Source organism: Hippocampus guttulatus, chromosome 3 (assembly GCF_054856545.1).
Source record: "Hippocampus guttulatus isolate MCC_2025c chromosome 3, RoL_Hgut_1.0, whole genome shotgun sequence".
Taxonomy (NCBI): Eukaryota; Metazoa; Chordata; class Actinopteri; order Syngnathiformes; family Syngnathidae; genus Hippocampus; species Hippocampus guttulatus.
Genome location: NC_141263.1, coordinates 16891899 through 16905882, shown reverse-complemented (window position 1 = coordinate 16905882; position 13984 = coordinate 16891899). Strand labels below are relative to the sequence as shown.

The window sequence follows — 13984 nt, the reverse complement described above, 5'->3', positions numbered from 1 at the left end:
CGCAGCAGGGTGCTCGACATCCGCGCTGGAAACCGCACGGGTCGCCCTCCACCCTCCGCCCCTCCAGCCCCTCGCCCCGTGCTTATCAGGCTGTCAATAAACAGAGACGGGCTGCAGCGGTGGAAGCCAGGTGCTGCCTTTCCCTGCACCCCACCCCATCCCCGCCCCATCCTACCCTCGCCCGCTCTCCAAGAGCTGATCAGGCGTGAACGCAAATCTGTCCACTGCCATTCTCCCTCGGCCGTCACCACGGCTGCGCACCGCCAACCCTTCCTAAAAGCACGCTTACATTCATTGTTTTATGGGAAACAGGCCTTTACGGTTACTATTTTACAGCTATGGCACATGTCCGTCCCTGTCTCCACGGTGACCACTTACACGCGCGTGCACGAGCGGGCCCATCGGACTGTGCGCGCTGCTGTTGGTGATTGACGCGCATGGCTCTGAAAAAAATTACGGCATGATGGACGCTGCCGGTGATTAATTATGTCTTTTATTGTTGTTGTTTTTTAAAACCCTTACTGATGCCCCTAATGATGAGGATGATTAGTTTCGTGACGATACTAAAAAAATACTCAAATAATCTGTCTCAGTTATGGTCAATTTGGGGGGCAGCAACCACACTGAGTGGCCCAAAAATGTTTTTTATTCATGCACGGTGCTAGACCACGGCTAGCGGGTGCTATAGGCCCATCAGAAGTTTGTCGAGCCACCATTCAAATTAGCTACCTGGAAGCAATATAATATAGACAATCATTATACATGAAGACAAGTTTCACAACTGACTGACTTAGTAAGCTTCAGTAATGTTGGTCTTTTTTTTCCAGTGGATACATAACATACACCTGTGAATGTTGATGTACTGTCTGTCTACATGTGTTGATGCACCCTTTGTGTTCAAAGATCCTCCACTTTAGCTACCGTGAGATTGAACTAGTTTTGTGTCGACACCGTTTTGCGTGTTAGCATTACGCTACCAGAATTTTCCTCACTCTTTGTTTTCTTAACTTCAAGTAAGAGTGACAAGAAAAGGCAAAATGCACATGAAAAATGACTTACACTTTCGCTCCCAAATCAAGACAAAAATAAATCAGCCGACAGCTCGTACCTCAAAATACCCGTAAATCTAATCACTTGTAAATTGATGTACAGTACCACTGTACCTTAAAATTCAAATTACGGGATTCAACCATAATATTCTGGGGGGAAAAAAGTCTGAAAAGGCTAAACCTTCATCGTGTATCATTACACGAAATGTTAGCAAATCTCGTGAGACTTCAGGGAATGTCGCATGGGTTAACACCAAGTGATGTGCTTCTTCTTTGGCTTTTCTGTGATGCCACCACGTCGGAGGCAGTGATGAAGTGGAAATGGAACGTCAAAAGATTCCTGACTGTTATAGGAAATTGTTATAGGCGTATGTTGATTTGAACCTGATGCACTATAGACACACACCACTTATTAATTCCAGCAATACACAATTGACTGTTCTTCTTCCATTATTGTCTGTCAGTTAGATCACAAGTTGAGAAGCTTTTTTTTATATTATTATTTCATTTTATTTGCAGTGGTGACTAATCTTGTACACTCTGCGTGATAGTTAAGAATGTCAAAATCTCACTTGCCTGTATAAAGTTGACAATTCGACCATGAAAGTCATTCTGAAGTGAGTTCTGATAGGGAAATGATATTGAAATTGAACAACTTGGAAGTCAACATGAGAGTACCTGATCAACTTCAGAGGTTCTGATGAACACTGCCAACCATATGATGGCAGCGTATGAACGATATCAACTGGTCATATACAGTATTCACTTGCAGTCAATTTCTGTTATCGAATATGGCGATAACATTTTTTTCAGTCTTTTGCTTTGAAGGCCTGTTGCTGCTGCTTGCTAAGAGGCATGCTAGCAGTGTGCAATGCGTTCCACTAATATATTCAATTTAAGACAGTGTCCCGAGCATGTATAGCCTAATTACCTCCTGCACACACACACCCTGACTATCTCTCTCTCCCCCCGTGTGTGAAATGTTTTAATAAGCCCCTCCACGCTCTGCAGTGTGCGGTTTGATTTGTTTTTCCTCCCCTCTCCCGCGGCCATGGATGGAGACATTAGCCGAATTCCCCCGGGGTGATTGGATGCAATTTGTCCGGAGTAGACAGCCACGTCCTGGATGTTAGGAATTCACTTTGGCTCAACGTGACAAGGCTGACTTCGATCTACGATTGCATCTGAAAGTGCAGCGAGCGGAAAGATGCCATGCCATTAAGTGTCACCCCCACCTCCTCGTTTTTTTTTCTTTCCCCAAAATAACAAGATCTCCTTATTTTAGTCATATATATGCATGACAATTCTAATGGGCGGCACCTCTGATGCGCACGAACTCAAACGGTAAACCCATGAGCCTTTAAATTAGATGAATGAAAGAATGACAGATCTAGATTTATATACAGTATATAAAAAAAGCATGACTGACACCTGCCACGTATGCTTGCATTTTACTGTGATTTCCCTTTCTTCTCTCTCTCTCCCTCCAGCTCTCTTTTTCTCTCTCTCGCTCTCTCTCTCTCTCTCTTTGTTCCTCCGCGCATTCGTCACTCTCCGCGGCCACGAGTGGCTGAAGAAGTCAGTGTCCGTGTCGCGCCGTGAGTTGACAGGGGAAAATGGGAGCTAACGAGCTTGTCAGATGTCCTGACAAGACAAATGGGAGCTCGTCACTCACCGCGCTTTAATAACGTTTAATGGAAGCGTATTGAGCCTTTCAAAAAATAAAAGTGTAACACACACTTCGCTCTGCTTAATTACGCCCGGCGAACTAAATTGCGCGTCAGCTAAAGGGCGTTGGCCTGTGCCCAGCACCGTCACACATGAGCCTCTCTATACAAATGCGCTTCAAGTCACATCCAGCCTTCATTTGGACAGCGAATAATATAAACAAATAGACTCCATCATATACCTCACAAGCCGTTGTTGACCGGTCACATTTTATATAAGAAAAACATACTTAAAATGTTATCAAAGGGCTTTGAGTTTTCACACATGAAACTTGCCAGTGGAGAAATGTACTAATTCAAGTATATATTTGCATAGCCCAAAAATAAATAGAAATACTCTTTCACATCAGTCATGTTGTTTGTTAACCTATAGGTCATTTTTTTTAAAGTTTTACTTTTGAATCAAATAACGTCAACACCTAGGACTCAATTTTTTTTCTAAACTCAACGAAACTCTGTTAAGAAAACCCGTACAGTTAAACTATGCCACTCACGAGAGGTGCATCAGAGCTATTTAGTCGTTTACATTCTGATTTCCTTATACGGAAATGAAAGTTTGGCAAATGCACATCGGCAGTCATCAACTATTGTATATCGATTGAAAATCCGCTGCCATTCCATACCAAGCATCGTCTCTGAAAAGGCAGAATGTTCGCTATTTCATAATTCTGCATGCCCCGAATGTTTTGACCCGGTTTTAACCCTTTTTAGTATCTTCTTTCTTTTTTTTTCTTTTTTTTTTTGCCACGTGTAAGTCACCTGTCAGAAGCTTGGAGCTCAGTCTGCACGGAGGGCTTCCCCCTATTACTCGAGCTGGATGACTTTAGTGAATAAAGCTGAGGTTGTTCATTCTTGTGTGTAATTCATGGTGTGCGATATAGCCAACACACGGAAGGGTAGTTGTGGTCCTGATGCACTATCCCCCGGGCACAGGTTACACGATGCTGTGTTGAAACCAGATATATGTATGTATTAAAATTTGCATTTGAGTAGAGTAAATTGCGAAAGGAAATATGAGCATGGATGCCGCAGCGACTTTACTTACTAATGGATGGTGCACACTATCATGGACATTATGATTAAATAAAAGGCATGGTGGTTCAATTCCACACGATTCAACAAGCACAGCGAGTGACAGGTGACCAGATGGCATTTATAAAGATATCAGTCTACTGCTTTTTTACCCCCCCCCCCTCCTCTCCCTCATTGGAAGGGGCGGGAAAATAGTCTTCACTCCTTTAATGTGTGTTACCTGCACACTCTTGCGCACTTTCCTGTGACTTGTATAGACCGCAGCACCCGCTGTAGAGGAGCACCTCGAGGGAAGGGGGATAGTAGATGATCGTACCCATCCGCCACGACAGACATTTTCGTGCATAATGCTGGGAAAAAAACGGTATCCTATCAGTCAGAGTGCAATTTAGTGAGAAAAACTGAAGAATGTGGATGATTCTACTGTCTGAGGCAAGTTCATGCGTACAAAAAATGTTTTGTTTGATCGGGGACATTTTCAGCACAAAACTAAGGGGAAAGGAGAGGAATATATCCAATAAAGTTAAACAATTCTCGCGCACAAAAACAGCCAAAAATGCCGTTTGTGTGACGTTACCGTGGGCCAGTGCAGCCAGCTCTATTATTTTCATGCGTACAACTACAAACAAGTACAAATGTTTATGCGCAGGCGGTCTTTAAAAGAATGTGACAACGTGAGCGCACATCTGTGTGATACGTATAAATGGTTGCAGCGTTACTACACGTGCAGGGGGCGGGGGGGGGGGCGCAAAAGCAACACACTAAATCAGGCAATAACGACGACAAACCGTGTGGAAAATGGACGCACATAGTGCAGCAAGAAATCACTCCTTGCTCCCTCCTTCTCTCGCTTCTTTCCTTTCTGCCTCTCATTGGATGACAAAGCCGATGGTGAAGTAAATATCTTGAGGATAATTGAACTGATTGTTAGTTGCAAGTTTCGATGTCTTGAATATAAAAGGCGCGCGTGTGCATTCACGGTGTCTCCCGCATTCCTATTTGGGCACATTTATATTCATAATGTACCCGATACAAACTCGCGAAGATGCATTTCTGCGAGGTGCATCGTGATGCGTTATCGCTTTGCGCGTCAGTTTGTTGTGTCTGGAAAAAAAAGAAAGAAAGAAAGAAAGCTGCAGAGGTTCCGACACCAGGGCGTTAAATGTGACATGAGTTTGACCTCTTTAAAAAACGGTGATCTCGAGGGAAATTGGTCTGGGGGGGGGGGGGGGGGGAATCTCACTGAGGTGTATGTTTGGCAACATGATGTAGCACCACTGTGCACCTCGAGCTTATTACGGAGGACTCTCTTGAGAAACATTTCCGGGTCATCGCATCACCATTGATCTGCACCCCGCTGTGCACGCACCCAGCCTATACAGTGTAAAGCCTATAGCAAGTGCGCACATGCAGGCTGTATATACTTCTAAATCTAATCACAAGCGAACCTTAATTAGACAAGCAATCGCCGTGGTAATTAACAACCTCCTTTTTACGCTGCGCTTTGATATGGCGCACACAGGCAGCCAGCATCAGCGGATAAAGTCTTTATTATGATTGCTGGAAACCCATCTGGTAATAGTCTTGCCCGGGACCTCCTCCCCCCTAATCAAGGTTTTAATTAAAGACGGTTGAGGGCCACGGAGAACACGAAGGCCAGTAATTAAGACTAACATTGGAGCCAACAGATGCAGAGCTTCTCTCATTCATGTGCTGGTGCACAACAGAAAGCGCCCCCCCTCCCCCCACCAACATCACCACCACCACCACCACCACCATTGCACAAATCGAGGCGCTTTTGCATATGGGGATAATGAAGTGGGATGCTGTTACTTTTTAAAAGTGTTATGGACATATGGACACAAAATAAGACTAAGACGTCATGGGTAGGGCAATTCCGATGGTATTTGGGCCACCGAGAAAATGAGTTAAAAAATTGTTCTTCTGAAAATCGTCATGTCACGACAAAGTCGTAATGTGACAAGAAAACATCGTCGTGAGAAAGGTGCCATGTTATGATAATTAAGTCAAAATGTTATAAGAATAACGTCGGAATGCAATGTTACAAGAGTTGAGTTCTGTTTATCACATACAAAGTTCTGATGTTAAAGAATAAAGTTTACGGTTAAAACCTAGCAATTTTTTTTCACCAAAGTTTATGACTTTCCCCGTTTGTAACGTCTCAGTAAAAATTGTGACCGTTGAAATATGATCACTTTATTCTCATATTTAAAAAAAACGGAATTACAAATTATTGTTGTAACATTATGTCTTAATTTCTCATACCTTTTAAGTTTTTCTATTACAACGATGATATGTGGATGTACTTTCTCATATAGTTGTAATATCATCTTTGAATGATATTACAACTTCCATAGTCACGTGATATTTCCACTTTATTCTTGTGGTTCTTGAACTTCATCCTGTCTTGTCATTTTATTCCAACTTTTACTTTTCGGTGTGACCCAAATCCGCCTCCGTAAATTCCAGACATTGACGAGGTGCCGGGTTCAAGTTCATTTCTTCACCCTTCCCCTTCTTTTCCAATCGCAGGCTCATTTGTCTAAGTGCGAGGGAGTGGATCCATGCATTGTAGATGTTTGTTTTCATACTTCTCTGACGCGTATTGATTTTGGGACAGCTGTTGGGGGGTGGAAGGAGGGGGGTGGGGGTGGGGGTTGTCGCATGAAAGGGCCCCGGTCACCCTGCATTAGTGTAATTCCTGCGCACTGGTCCGACATGAGGCCTCCATAAAGACATATTGTGGGAATAAAGTTGCATGATATCTCTCTTTATCTGGTGAAACACTCACTGCGTGTTGGAATATTTGCAGTTAATATTTATACAAATAGAAACAAATTTCATCATGCTATATGGGTGACAATTCCATCTGATGTAGTTGAGGACCAGAATGATCTAAAGCAGCATTTGCATTTGTTTTTTTTCCCCATAAATGCCGCACTAAGTATCCAAACTATATGTAGTATAACGCCGTAAAAAAAAACATTGCCCCTACAAAATGCATTGTAACATTTTGAAAGATTTTCTTCAGATGGTTGAGCAGATGGGGGCACGATTAAGCCAGAAAACCCCCGCAAAGTTCCCTTCCTGCTCAGCCACTAAGGAGGTTGCACTTTGGCTTCTTAACCTCGACACATTATGAAGATCCAACAAACATGTTTAAGATTGATCACAAACAATTTTCTTGAGCCCAAAGAAATGGAGTTTGAATGATATAATCTTGAGAATCAACATTCACTGGTTCAACTAGCAATCAATAATAAAATAACTCTGGAATGCTGAGCAAGTGGCTTTCTGTGAATTTGCTGTATTTGTTTGCTAGAGATCTTTGTGTTTCTATGATGAACATGAAATACTATCACAAAAAAAAGTCCTCATATTTAAGATCACAGCTTGGAAGCCTGCGTTTGGTTAATTATCAGGTTGATAAAAGCAGTAAATGGAATTAAAGAAGAGCTCTGTACTTTTACTTTGCTAAATCACCTCAAAAATCGGGAAGACAGAAGCACTTGTCCGCTCCAAACTCACCGTTCGCCACAGTTGCCACATATGGAGCTTTTCTGCCCCCTAGCGGCCAACTGGATACCACTAAAGGTATGGACGTGGGAAGAAAAATGATCTTGTATGAATTTACAAATAGAGAAACCACTGCCTAGCGATAAATTATGATATGGACTATATTGTTGAGATGAATATTTTTATCAGGTTGGTTACAAGGGTTTTTTTCCCCACATGCAGCTACAAAAATTTTAAAGGGCACTTAAGAAATGCAAGAAAATATTCTTGTCAAAAGGTTTACTAGCTTGTTGACATGGCAATGTAACAGTTAAAATGTGTCATGGTTATAAATTGCTGAGATTGAATTTAATTAATAACCAGCAAATTAGCTGTTCCAACACTTCGTGCATGCTCCAAAAATATATTTTACTCATTGGGTTCCTTTGTGTAACATGCTTCTATTTATGAGAGGTGTGTTGTCAATGGGGAAAACGATGACCGTATTTATGTTGCAGGCAGAATTTATGGAAGGTTTTAAGAGGGCTCTTAAAAGCTATACACTTAAGTCATAAAAGTGAAGGTGTGCTGTATATCATATTGTCTGACAAATAAATCTGAAATACATAAATAACAGCCGGCGCTTGTCTTACTTTGGGTGAATTATAGTAATTTTGAGGTCAACAAAAACCTCTCAGAACTCTTGTAGCCCACTCTTGTGTCAGGTTTTTATCCACCGATGAGCCACATGAATCACTACTCTCACCATCCATTGAATAATAAAGTCATTTTGGAATACATTTATGCAAAATCACTATCAATAATACATGACTCTATGTCCAGAAGTGTGTGTGTGTGTGTGTGTGTGTGTGTGCGCGCGCACGTGCATGTGTGTGTTTTATGAAAATAAATCTTTTAAGTTTTGTCTGTTAATTACACTGACGTTTGCTTGTATAATTGAACTAATTCTGAGGTTGGCCCCAATTTTTTTCAAGATTGGTTTTCTCTTATTACTTGCATCCATTTGCTTGTTCATAAGATGAGGCTGACTAACTTCCCGCCTTACAGAGGTCACTATCCTTAAAATGGTTCTGCTAGTTGTTCCGCTGGTACACAGGGGGAATCCAGCCATTAAGTGTAATGTTAAAAGAATGAGTCTTAATTTTCCATCTGGTTGCATAGGGAGAAATGTCATACGAGCTGCACAGAAATGATTGTTTTAATTATTACAGGAGCAAAGTGGCGGGTGATGAATAGGCTACAATTCAGCAGCCTCAGCTTCGTGTGTATCTTATTGAGGAATTACACCATAATGGGATGAAATGGTCAACATGAAATAAAATTAAACATTATGCTTCAAAATAGCCTTGAAATGTCCTGCAGATCACCCTCTCGCAGTGTTTTGTAATATAATGTTACCCCCGCTCACCTCTTTGACTAGCATTGACTTGTCAATTTCTGCCATTAAGTGCAGCCTTCAAGTGCAGTATTTTTACCTACACCTAAGATAGCGACAGACCGAGACAATTTAACAGGCAATTTAACTGACCGTGCGTTAGTGAAGCTGTCTGAGTCCTGCTCTCTGCCAGTGCACCATGGCATGATGGATGTAGGCAGTCTGGGCTACGTGAAAAGACACACAAGAAACACTCACAAATGCTATTGGGCGCACAAGATACACAGTGATACACAGACACGCTGGCCTGCCATATTTCCCTGATACAAACGCATATGGGCCCATCAACAGCCAAACCCCTTTTCCATTAAGTCAACATCTTGCGCTGGCGGTTGGAACAGAGTGGGGCTGGAGTCAGGTCGTCCAAATCCGTCAGTAAGAGGACGCAGAGGCGTTTGTCATCCTCCTCTCTGGGCACCATCCTCCTGGAAGAGGGAAGGGGCGACAGAGGGTGGTGCAGCCATGTAGCATCTGGCCCTGCTAGCTCCAGCTGCAGAGTGAGAGGGGGGGGGGGGGGGGAGACAGGAGCCACGTGACAACCCATGGGAGACACTCGCTCGGCAGCCAAAACCGCCTCTGCACCCTGTCTACGGGATGGAGGGCGAGACACTCACATCAGACGGTAAATGGGACCAATGTGAGGGGCCTGGTGACCATTTAACGCTGACACACACTTATTTGGAAGCAAGGCTCGAAATGAGATGTTTCGCATAACAGTTTGTGAGGGAAAATTAGCACTCGGCGGCTCATCAATTCGCATTATATAGCAAAGCTGAGAATCGACATTTCGCTTGGGTGGATGCTCACGTGTCTCTCGTGACACCTACTGCGGGTAGTCGGACATTGAGGCTCGACAAGCTACTTATGTCGCACTGGCTAGCTAGTGATGAGTTTCAAGCGGGTATTCGTGTGGCTTACGTTGTGGAGTTGCTCCTCTTCCAACACCGCACACGTAGCAGCATAAGCACAAACAGTTCAAACATCTTGGTGAAATAAAAACAATGTAGGACAATATCATTGTGGTTTGTGAGCACAGAGCCAAAAAGGAGCAGTCGTGGAGAATTGGTCGTGAGAAAGTCAAAACAAAAGAAAAGTCATACAGCCTTCTCTGGTCTCATGTTGTGCCTCTAATTTGAATTGCAAGAAATCACCACGGCCGAAGAAAAACAACCAATAAGAGGCAGACGTGCACTCATGTGACATTTGCTCATTTCTCAAGACGCAAGCCCGCTCAATACGTCTTAAATGAGGCAATATGGCGAGTATATTTCTGACGTCAACTACAAGTGCAAATGGCTTCAAACCAAGGGAAAAGATTGAAGTCCCGTGGAGTGAAATGTTGGAGCGGAGGGATGACCCACAAATCACAGGTCACAATGATGACACAAAGAGGCCTGGAGACAAAATCCCCGCATCCGAACACAAATGTTGAAAGGCCAGCAGCGGACATTTAGCACCAGACTCGGTAGCCTCAGAGGGAGGCTTGTCACAGGATCTATGCCTGATTCAGAGCCCGGGGTACAGCGTTTAGCATTAGCACTTAATGCCCGAGCATGTCCGAGGGCTTGTTCTTAGGCAGTCCCGCTGATTGAAAAAAGAGATCAAATTGGATGTTTGGAGGGGAGAGATGAGAAGTTCACAGAGGGCCGTCACATGCGTCGTTCCTACTGTGAAGTGTGACCTTTATGGAGGGAAGATCTTAGGGGCTGAGGAGCCCCTTGCTCATTCATTTGTCCTCTGGGATTAATTAACCTCATTCTCCCAATAGGCCTCTGGGATTTGCATTTCAGATTGGATGCAGTCCTGCGGGGAGGGGGTCGGGAAGAGGGGGGGGTGGGGCTTCATGCTCCTCCACTCTGATCACATCCAGGTGTAAGCTTTCAAACTCATGTTTTGCAGTTTGCTGACCTTGACTACTTGTACAGGACGACATGGCTGCTCATGATGTAATGTGCCGTTCTTTAAACAAATACAAATAAATACAGCTCAGGAACTTGATGACAAAATTACAAGAGTGGCCCTTACCTTTTCTCCAGGTGGAATTCTCCGATACATGCAACATGCACCTTTGTGGGGACATTAGTATGGTAAGTCAGACAAGCAAGTGAAATTAGCAACGCTAACCACGAGCATCTGTTTGATGTCAGTTATGATATGTCAAGGGGGACTTCTGCACGCCATTGTCAGGTTCGGCAAAAGATGCTTGTATCTTACAATGTGCTAAATGTCATATTCCCAAAAGATACAGCACAAATTCACCGTTGTTTGCCGAAAGTGGAACACTAATGTCAATCACGGCGGCGGAACGCCATAGGCTGCCAGCTCACACGACAAGCGCCGGTCCCTGTAGTCTCGTCACGGCCGTCCCCAGACGGTCCACCACGACAGCTCCAGCTAATCTTCTTTTCATGGTCTTCATTACGACCTGTCAGGACATAAATTGGCAGTAAATGGCCACGTTTATTCACACGACACTAAAACAGCATCCCTAACTGTTCCGGCCCCTCGTGCAAATGTTAGCGTCATACACTGACCAGGGGACTCAATTAAGAGGAGGCATAAAACGATGCCCACACACACAAACACACACACACCGCTTGACAAACGGGGGCCTCACCATGACAATTCCACCTTAATACACCTCCTCAAACATTATGTCCGCTGTTGATGACCTCCTTTGAAGACCCATTCAGACAGACACTTGCTCGCCACATATTTGCAGCGTGAGTAACGACAGCAAGGGCCACGCTTCACAGAGCACTGCGTCCACACACAAGCCTCGAGTCTGAGGCTTGGCGCGGACTTTGCCATATAACACAGTAATTACTAGATCAAATCTCAAATTTAGCCTACGCTGTTCTGTGATCCCTCCTATACTAATCAGCACACTGAGGTATGGCCACGCGACTATAAATTGCTGACTTAATTAAAACCAGGTCCACTCTGTCATCTAATTACAGGGAGAAAAGGTTATTGCTTCGATGCAATTTTCCAAATATGATTCCCTCACAGTTATTAAAGGCCCGGGTGTCATTTATTGTTTTAGATTTTTCAATATGGAAATGGCCCCAGTGACAGACGTAATGACTCGGGGAAAACGTTTCATCTCGATAGCGGCCTGGCACGGCCATTTGTCGGAGATAAGTGGAGCGAACAGGAACCGGGGGAAATGTCACAGGAGGCATCCCATGATTGCCTCCACTTTACAGTTGTCATTAAACAGAGCAAAGGTTTCCTTTCTCCTCCTTGGCAGCACTGAGAAGTTTATTAATCTATCCAGAATAGTGGGGGTAGTGAGTTATTAGAACTATGAAAAGTCAGAATGGTGAGGAGGGGGTAAATGGCAGTGGGGTAATTGTGTGATGAGAGACATATATTCGCTGTTATTGTTCAGTCAAATAAACATTCTTTGGCTGACCCCCAAACCTGCAGGAAGAGAAGGCATCCAAAGAACACACCGCCAATTTGTAGAGAAGAAGAAGGCTGGAAAGAATACACACATGATGATTACGGTGGCTAAACAAAATCCAAAAAAGGCACAAAAAGCACCTTTGATTTGTATGCTATGGTGTGATTTTGTGCCCTTTGGAATCCGACCAAAAGTTGTGACTCAAAAACTCACAAAAGTAAATGTTATGAGCTTTCAATATATAGACAACTCAGTGAACATCTTGAGATTTTGATGACACAACAGAAGACGAATGGCAATGAACAGGAATAGGTTATGACATACACCCAAAAAAAAAAAAAAAAAAAAACCCCACAGAGTTTATTGCTTGAACACTCATCTCTGTCCCAGCTGCTTGGTAATAAATGGCTAAACCTACATTAATTTTAACTGACGGACAAAAAAAGTGGAGTATTAAAGAACGTACCACGGAGAGGTAGCTGCACTTAGTTACGTGATGGGAAGTATGTCGAAAAAGCAGAGGTAATATTTATCTGCACATTCTTCAATCACACTTTAATTCAAGGAAGGAGTCAATTATATCAGTGGAAAATTACTTGTAATCAGTACAAATCTGAGGTTGACAAGCATTTGTAGTTAATGCTGGTTGATTAGCCCACTCCCTTTAGTCACAACTACATAACGCAACAGCTAAAGTAGCTAGCTCACAGTATCTAGCGGGAAACATTGTACCTGCATTGAATGCTCAATCCTTCCTCATACGTTGGCAGTAACGCTCATAAGTGACTGTAGCTACTAATATAGTAAAATTGGCACTCATTTGATTTTAAAATCATTTGGATGGTTTCTTAAGTTTTAAACAAACAGGTGAGCTCATTAACCACGGTAACGGAGAAGAAGCTTATGATTCAATTTTGAAGGCAACAATCTAGACAATTGTGTATGCATGAGAGCTAAAAACAGTTTTGAATTGGGTCTAAATAATCAACAAGAGGTGCGTTAAGGTCGAAATGACATATGAGCAGCTAATGAAAAGATTTGCGTATCGCATATTTACGCGATATTCTGCCTTCAATCACATCCACAGCCTTAAAGCTCAGTTATTTATGCAGCTATAATAATCGCATACTCGGATAAAGTACCCAGTGTTTACACAAACTCGGAGGCTCGTGAAGCGGAAACAATGATTAGTAAATTAAATTAATAGAATCTCCAATGGGCGGTTATGAGCGTGGGCCAGGAGAAGGCCAAAACAGAAGTCTGTCCTGGACACTAATGCTGTGTGTCTCCCACCATAGGGTTTTCTTAATTACATTAACCAAATGCCTTTTGCAGAGTGTGTGTGTAATCTCATGGTTAACTGAACATCCCTGTAGCTGGGCACCGCCCCCCTACCCCTGCTTTCCTACAGTGAAATATTCATGTTGAAAGCCACTCTTTTACTTCCTCCCTGCAACATTTTAAAGTTGTTTCGGGCAACGTTACTGCTGTTTGACATGGATTCAAAATTACCAAAGGGCTAAAAACTCCATAAAAGTTAGCTTTGCAGCTAAAGTTTTAACAGCTGGGTTTTCCTGCTTTAATGGCTCATCATGTTGAATATTAATAAAAACATGTCATGAGCTGAATGAATTGTATTTTTATTTATTTCTAAAATCTGTAACCCTTTCATGCACCCTGTAATCTGATAACACAATAAATCGTCCACTGTAGTAACCGCTGTGCCTGAAAGGGATATACAGTGATACCTCCAGGCGAGTATTATAAAATACTGTACGTATTTTATTGCATCCAT

At 43.0% G+C, this 13984-nt stretch overlaps 1 protein-coding gene across 6 annotated transcripts in view; it reads right to left on the bottom strand.

Annotated features, from left to right (window-relative positions):
* The window catches only part of pax6b (paired box 6b), a 41348-nt gene that overhangs the window by 24239 nt on the left and 3125 nt on the right, over nucleotides 1-13984 (bottom strand). The window contains exons 2-4 of one of the 6 annotated variants that reach the window (XM_086107103.1): nucleotides 11040-11205; nucleotides 8874-9270; nucleotides 4029-4158 (exon numbers count right to left, since the gene is read on the bottom strand). The gene's annotated coding sequence lies outside the window, so the exon portion shown is untranslated. Of the gene's footprint in view, nucleotides 1-4028; nucleotides 4159-8873; nucleotides 9271-9698; nucleotides 10066-11039; nucleotides 11206-13984 lie in introns of those variants that run through there. The other 5 variants (XM_086107108.1, XM_086107109.1, XM_086107104.1 and 2 more) reach the window with 5 other exon arrangements.